Raw genomic sequence first — 8710 nt, forward strand, 5'->3', positions numbered from 1 at the left:
TTCCTATATTTTTATTACTTAGAATATATTCATTTTCATTATTCTCTGAAATGTCAGCTATAAATATATTGATTAAGCTCTCTCATTTATATTCTATTTAAGTTGTTAAAATAGCATTCTCTGAACTGAGTAACTGATAATTCATAGGAATTTATTTATCAAATATTGCAATCTGGGGAAACCAAGATCAAACCAAACTTATTGTCTGATGCAGGCCCACTCTGTGTTTTTATGCATCAGGATCATTGATTTACATTTCCTTTGTGATGCTTCTGGTGTTCATGAGTGTGCCTGTGACGTCGAAGGCAAAATGCTAGACAATGGCAAATTGAAATGCCTGATAAAGATTTTTTTTTTTACGTTTGACACAATGAATTCACAAAGTGAATTTTAATTTGGGAAAGCTAGAGTATCTAGTATGAAATAAAGAAGATAAAGATAAAATGGGTAATGTAGTCAATGTCTTAAATAAATTAGAATTTGATCTCAATGAAAATACTACTAAAAAACCAGCCCATACTAGCAATTTAATACATGAAATATTGTAGGGTCAACCTATATCCCCATAAGTTGTCTTCTTGTGACTATGGAGGCATGCCTACCATTTTAGATGATTGAGTTGTAGGACGCTTGTAAAACTTATCATTCCTTTCCCTTTTTTCTAAAAATGGTAACTGTCTTAGTCAGAGTTTCTATTCCTGCAGAAATATCATGACCAAGAAGCAAGTTGGGGAGGAAAGGGTTTATTCAGCTTATACTTCCACATTGCTGTTCATCACCAATGGAAGTCAGGACAGGAACTCAAGCAGGGCAGGAAGCAGGAGCCGATGCAGAGTCCATGGAGGGATGTTACTTACTGACTTGCTTCCCCTGGCTTGCTCAGCTTGCTTTCTTATAGAATCCTGGACTACCAATCCAGGGATAGCACCACCCACAGTGGGCCCTTCCCACTTGATTACTAATTGAGAAAATGCCGTATACCTGGATCTCATGGAGGCATTTCCTCAAGGGTGGCTCCTTTCTTTGTGATAACTCCAACTGTGTCAAGTTGACACACAAAACCAGTCAGTGCAATAATTATCAGGAAAAAAATTCTCAGATATAATGCACAAGTAAAAACCATAGAGCTCCTTTTTTCATGCCAAAATGTAAATTTCTGAATAGTTTTCCACAAATAGTACACCAACATATGCATTCACTTGTAGTACTAAAGCAACATTTCAATAGATGGATATAGATAGACTGACAGCCACTCAGACAGCTTAACTGATGCATAAGTACTGAATAATTAAAATTACTGGAACACAAGAATGTCGTTTTATTTGATTAAGTGATCTGAGATTGTTGCTTCATCTAGGAGAGGTAGAAAATAAGCTATGCACATGTCTGTAGAAATGAGATAGCAACCATTGAGGCAAACTATTCATTAATTAATGTTTGTTATAGATGGAAAGTCACTGAATAATGTTCTGATACTTTCAAAGTGAAGGTGGTAATCGACAGTGGCCTGGATTAGGAGGTTTTACTTTGGGGAGTGATGAGGGTATAAGAGCAGAGCCCTTAGCATGGGATCTTTGCCTTTATTAAAGAGAAACACATACAGTCAAGTGAGGTCACAGTGAGAAAACTGCAAACCTCTGGCAAGGAACAAAATCCTTATCACGTAACTGTACCAAGTGGAGTAGGGGCTTCTTTTTTAAACCACTCACTCTGCAGTAATTTGTTCCAGTTGCACAAACTAGGAGAGGCATAGCCAATAGTGTGCTTGACATTTATCTAAACCTATTTCATCACATATAGAAATTCCATCAAATTCTTCATAGTGGTTTTCTGCCCAGACTGTTGGTGATAAAATATTTCATTGCATTTCTCCAAATGGAGGTTTTCAATTATGATTCCAGATATTCAAGGCCTTTCAGACCCTAAGACTAGGACAATTCTTTTTTTTTTTCCTTTTACCATGCCATTTATTATCATAGCACTCTGTGGGCTGCACCACCCCCACAACAGTTCCTGGGGTCCGTGTGGCCTTCCTTGGTTGGGAGGACACAGCTTTGCTGGGTAGTTCCTGTCTCTGCTCTTTGTGGGTGAGCTGGGGTGGGTTGGGGAGGGTAGGGGATAATTCCTCTCCCTAATGGCAGGTTTATACAGTCCACTTCAGACACCGGGTCTCCTGATGGGTGCCCAGGCAGCGCACTGTGCAGTACCGAGCACCGTAGCTTACACAGGTATACGGGGATGGGAAGCCACACACTGCACAGAAGGGACGCTGGGGCCGGGAAGGGGGCCCAGCACAGGCTGTCAAGTAGTTGGGGCCCTCGGATGCACTCAGGTTCTGTTCCTCCAGCAAAGCCTGGAAGTTTTTCCGGAAGCGAAGTTTAAAGTGGTCCCCTCGAGTTTTCTTCTTTTTCTTTCCTGTGTCTGCATCATCATCAAACTGAGGGAGCCTCTTGCCCAGCTGCGGGAGGCCGGCATGGAGGTCATCCTGGAAGTTGTCATTCTCTAATGCTTCCAGCTGGTGATTGATCCTCCGCTGCCTGGCGGCCCGGTCCAGCACCCGCCGGTGTCCAGGGTCCTGGGAGCGAACTTGTCTCGCCATCTGCATCTCGGGTTTTCAGTGGCCTCGGGTTATGCCAGGACAATTCTATAGACAGATGATAACATCTCAGAAAACATTTCTGTTTCTTTTTACTCATTTCAGGAAGCTTGTCCTAAGCAAAAATACCAGAAATACAAAATAGAACTGTGTAAGAGTGTAAACCTTGTCATTGCATAAATTAGAAATAATTAAGGATATTGACTAGTTGTAACAGTCAGATAATTATTGTAATATCGCTCAATTGGATTTTGTCTATAAAATCCAATTGGATTTTTTCAATAAAATTCTTTTTTATTAAAAGTAATATATTTTTCTAATTTTTAGAAGACTTTACTTATCTAAACCATTATGTTTAATTGTATTGAAATTTCTATTAGAAAAAGTTGGAGCATTTTAATCTTTCACACAGATTTTAACATATATGGGATAGATCAGAGGGAGGAAGTAGAAGGAAGACATTGTTGTAACTAAAATACAATTTCAAAGATAAACAAAAACAAAAATACATATGTGCTCAAATTGTTTCTTCAAAACATATATTACTGTACTTTTGATCTAATTCCACGCAGCAGGATCACTACAAAATTGTTTAATGCAAATTTATTTATTTAAGTCTTATTGGATAATTTATTTATTTACAATACAGATGTCATCCTCTTTCCCCATTTCCCCTCCCTCGAACCCCATATCTCATCCGCCCTCCTCCTCCTTTATGCTTTTGTACCATTTTGATTATATGCATGTATTAATGTCAGTTCTAGGTTGAAGGTCTAGCAATACAATAGATGCAAATATTCAAGGAACAAGCAATAAAATAAATACAAATAGTCAAAGAAAAAGCAAGGCAGTAAACAGAGTCCTGTGATCACTGTTTCTAAGGGCTTATCAGGATGAGTAAAGTATCTGAGCCTACTTCCCTATCCTATCCCAAGTTCATTTTCATATCTGAAGCCTACTTCCTTGTTCTAGCCTAATATTTAGGTTCCTGCCTGAAATTACTTCTTTGTTCTAGTCTAATGTCAGATTCCTGCCTGAAGCCTACTTCCTTGTCCTTGGCCAATGTCATATTCCTGCCAAGTAGCCCATTTCCTTGTCCTTGACCAATGTTTTAGTCCTGCTAGGCAGCCCCAAAATCTCTCCACATCTCCCCCTTTTTTATTTCTTAAACAAGACTGAGCCTGTCTTAGGTTGTTCTGACAAGAATGCATACATTACTCATCAAGGAATATGCATTATCAAAAGCCATGCACTTCTGTCTTAGGTTGGTAAGGCTCTGTATAGAATCTTATCTGTCCTTGGCTTGCCAGCCGTTAATTTAATAACTCTATCTGGGGGTCCATTTTCAGTTTCAAGCCATGTACTTTGGCTGCCAACATGTTGATGTTGTTGAAGAAAAGCTTTAACACAATGGACAGGAATAAAATTATTCCCAGGACATAAACAGTTAGTATGATCAAGCTATATATGCCATTTTTGAAGCTTGACCAAAATAGAAATATTGACCTTAGGCCATAGGTAATTTTATCTGTAGTATCTACCTCATCAATGCTGAGCAGGGCAGCATTCTTGAAATTCATAAGCTTCTTGTGTATCGTTAAAACATCCTGAGAGGTGTTAGAATTATGCCAAATACACTGCAGGTGTCATTAAACTTCTTCCTAATTATAATGACTACCCCTGTAAATTGTAGAACTAACATGAATCCAATGACATTTGGCATGACACTCAAGATGGCTCCTTAACCTTAAATTCTGAACCTCCTTCCAGAAATTTGAATAGGATGAAGAGCACCAATCCATTCTTCCAAATGCCTATCTAAATCCTCTGGTATATTCAACACATTAGTAACACTTTTTGCTAAATGATTAACAAAAGTATCTGTCTTAACTTCTTGTGTCACAGTAATTGCAGAAGCTGTGGTGCTAGCAATTAATGTAATTAAAGCTGTGATACCAGCAATAATCAAGCCAACTACTCTCTTGCTTCTGCATAAAACCTGTCTCACTTCTTCCAGTCCTTGCAAGCTATTTTTAGAATACCAAGGTTCTGTGATACTCAGGGCACTAAAACAAAAGCTGATTGATAGACTTCCATAACTGACATGCCGGATTTCAAAACACAAACACAATTAGAAGGTGGACAATCAATGCAACTTATTAACTACTGTAGAAGAAACAAAAGTATTTTTAACTTGACAATTAAAAGAGCCTTATCACATGTGCTAATACCTGTTGGAAATCTAGATCCTGCCCCAACTTTATCTTTTGCTAACATAACACCATAGAGAACTGCAATTAATTTCCATATATGTCTCTGAAAATGTCCAGAACTAGACTTCTAAATGAAGACTGTTATTTCCAATATTGGATTGATTTCTAGACCAGTCCATGATTGAGTCTGAATAACTAGTCATATTTGATAAAAATACATGAGGCATTAGAACTTCTCTTTTTGATTCTCTGTTCCACAAGTTCTAAGAACTTGAGGCAAGGCAGGCAGCTTGTCCCATCAGGGGTATAGGTAAGCAATGGTGGGTTGGAAACTTATGTCCAATACAGCTTCCCAGTCACCACTGTCAAGGCACTCAGCAAGCTCACAGGTCAGCATCATTCTTTGTCCTGGCATCAGCATGTCTCACCCATTGCTCTGGTGGCCACCATCCTCCTTCAGCATCCTGCAGAAAATCACAAACATATCCTCTTCCCCATATTTAACACTTGATTGAGATCATGCCTTGTGCCAGTAGGTGCACCCTTCACATTCCCCTCTGCATAAGTATGCCTAGATGTAGAGTCTCATAGACATTCGGCAGAAAGTTCCTTGGCATCCAAAATTAAAAAAAAGAAAACCAACCCCCTCAAAAACCACTTCAAAATGAAAAGTAAAAAGAATACAATATAAATAAATTTGTGGTATACAGGGGTATATCTCTCCCTATTTTAATTTATGAAGATATTGTTTTAAAATTCCATGGGCCCTTTCCACAGTCTCTTGTCCTTGACAGTTATAAGGAATCCCCATAATATGAGTAATGTTAAGTTGCTACTAAAGAGTTTCAAATGTTCGACTGCCATAGCCAGTTCCATTATTTGTTTGGTTGTTTGGTTGTTTTTCTTTTTCTTATTTTTTTTTATTATTGAGTACTTTATTTATCTACATTTCAGATGTTATTCCTTTTCCCCATTCCCTACCCATAGAAACTCCTTAACCCATTCTTCCTCCTCCTATTTCTATGAGGGTGTACCCCATTGACCCACCCACTCCCACCTCCCTTCCCTCTAATTTCCCCTCACTGGGCATCCAGCCTTCAAGGAACCAAGGCCCTCCTCTCCCACTGATGCCTGACAAGTCCATCGTCCTCTACAAATACAGCTAGAGACATGGGTCCCTCCACGTGTGTTCCCAGGCTAGCTGTTTAGATCCAGGGAGCTCTGGTTGGTTGGTATTGTCACTCTCCTCATGGGACCACAAGCCCCTACGACTTCTTCAGTCTTGTCTCTAACTCTTCCACTGGGAAGAGCTTGATGGTTAGCTGTGGCCATCCGCCTTTGTATACATCAGAGTCTGGCAGTGCCTCTCAGAAGACAGGTATATCAGGCTCCTGTCAGCATAATGCAAATTTTTAACCCACTTCAGAAATAGTCAAATATAAGGAATAAAAACATCAGCTTATGTTTCATACTGTAGTATCCAACATTGCTGTCTGTAATTTTTTGAATTTCCATCCAAACCTGAATCATTTTTGTCTGGAAAGCACTTTAATTTTTTAATAAAATTATTATTTATTCACTTTACATCCAGATTGCAGCCACCCCCGCCCCACCTCCCAGTCCAACCTTCACAAACTCCTGCCCCAACTGCCGTCAAATACATGATAAAAAGACCTACAGAGCCAATTATCCTGGGCCAATAGGGGCTCATAGCACTTTAATTTTAACAATAGTTTGAAACAACTGTTAATAATGGTATCTCCTCATTAAAATAACTGATTCATATTCTGTATTTTCATGTATCTGGCATACAGTAAAATAATTTTCTTTATGGTGATCATTATTTACCACTGAAAATCAGACCAATAGTTAACACTCTGTGCCTGTTTTTCTCATGTGTATATTAAATATTTTTCAATATTGTTTAATTCAACATATTTTGGTAACAAATACTTATTGAAAATATTTTCATCAATATTATTTTATGCACTAGTTTAGGAATTACATTATTCACACTCAAGAGACAAGAACATTTAGAGCATGAAACTTATTTAAGGACAACATTAAATTCTTTTTATTTTTCATCACAAAACATGCACACAGGATTTTCTTAAAAATATCCTATCAATATTTACTATACTTGAGAATATGTGTATCTAAAAAATATCAAGAAACTTTCAAAATAAATACAGTAAAATTTATTTTTTTTTTGCTTTTATTATTATTTTTTTACAGTCCAGTTGTTATCCCCTCCTGGTCTGCCTTCCCATAGTTCCTCATCTCATTCCTCCTTGCCCCTGTTTTCAAGAGAATGACTACCCCCCAACCCCCTGCCAGGCCATCCTACTCCCTGGAGCCTCAAGTCTCTCTCTCAAGGGTTAGCTGTATCTTCTGTCACTGAGGCCAGATCAGGCAGTCCTTTGCTCTGAGTATTGATATATGTTAACTCACTATATCCTGATGAAAATCCAGTAAACTTAAATGGTGTGTGTGTGTGTGTGTGTGTGTGTGTATCTGTGTGTCTATGTGTCTCTGTATGTGTCTCTGTGTGTATGTATGTGTCTGTGCCTGTGGGTGTGTTTGTGTCTGTCTGTGTGTGTGTGTGTGTGCACACACTCATGCACGCATGTGTGAAATCTGTGTGAGAGAAAGTGGATTTTCTAACGTGTTCCCTCAGCATGAATGTCCACATTCTATGTTTGAATATTCAGTCCTCTCTATCAGCTATCATACTGTCCTACTTATTCTTCTTTGAAATGACAGATTGGAGCAATTCACAGTAGACAGACACTAGAGAAGTATAATTATGAGGCAATATTTTGAATTGCCCTTCTTAAACCTTAGCTGTAAGAAGTTGTAATTATCAGTTCAGAACTGACTTCACTTATTAAATTGTGATGTGAAGTTAATATTTCCTATGGGAGTATGCCAAGTCAGATTTGTGTGTATTTACTTCAACTATAAAGGCCATATGAATCAAACCAAGCTAATGTCCATCTAAAAGGATTCCCTTCCAGAAATGTAACCTGGGAAACATTGTGTAACTATCCTTTTCCTAAATGACTTAATTTTCAGCCATTACTTGCTTTGGTAAAGCCTGAAATACTACTACGCAGCATAGAGTGCTTGAGGGATCAATGCTAAGGGAATGCAAGACTCTACGAATCGGGGAAGCTTGAGGAGGGCAAACCATACACTTTTTTCTAGTGCTAGATAAGGACAATGCTAAGGGTGGCTCTGTATCCCTGGACCTTGGAACAAACACGTGAGAATGTGAAGTAAGTCAGGTTCCTTTATTTTTCAATTAAACTATTTTTGTTTAAAGAATCTCATAGTAAGCACAGTATTTACATAATTTCCAACATCCCCAACTTTGATTCCTCCTGTGTCCCCACCACACTCATCACATTCATGGTTTCTATTTTAATTATCAGTGTTACACAAACACACACATACACACACACACACACACACACACACACATATATATATATATATATATATCCATCCTACTGAGTACATTTAGTGTTGCTCATATGTACATGCATTTAAGACTGACTACTGGAAATGGGCAACCTGTCGATATGTTTGTCCCTGGAGGGAAAATGTATTTTCTTTCTTTCTCAGAAACCATTCATTTTTCTCTTGGTCTTTATGTAACCTTATGACATCTCCCCCAACCCATGCTGTCATGTCTCTTGGTATTGTCATTATGAGTTCTTGTTTAGATAACCTTTATGTTGCTATTTCATGGACACAGCATCCTGTCATTGTACCCCAACCCTCTTTTATAACATTCCCTGAGCCTGTGGGAGTTGTACTGTACACGTCTCAACTGGGGTTGCTTGCCTGGCTGTCAGTTTTTCTCTGCATTTTCATTGGTTCTGGGTTCCCCAATGGT

The 8710-nt window shown here is 38.5% G+C and overlaps 1 pseudogene across 1 annotated transcript; it reads right to left on the reverse strand.

Annotated features, from left to right (window-relative positions):
- Nucleotides 1-1947: 1947 nt before the first annotated feature.
- LOC114621431 lies at nt 1948-2605 on the reverse strand (annotated as a pseudogene). The gene has a single exon (XR_003711419.1). The product of XR_003711419.1 is annotated as a zinc finger HIT domain-containing protein 1 pseudogene (transcript).
- Between the last annotated feature and the right edge of the window lie 6105 nt (nt 2606-8710).

Source organism: Grammomys surdaster, unplaced genomic scaffold, assembly GCF_004785775.1.
Source record: "Grammomys surdaster isolate TR1022 unplaced genomic scaffold, NIH_TR_1.0 174, whole genome shotgun sequence".
In the NCBI taxonomy this organism is placed as follows: domain Eukaryota; kingdom Metazoa; phylum Chordata; class Mammalia; order Rodentia; family Muridae; genus Grammomys; species Grammomys surdaster.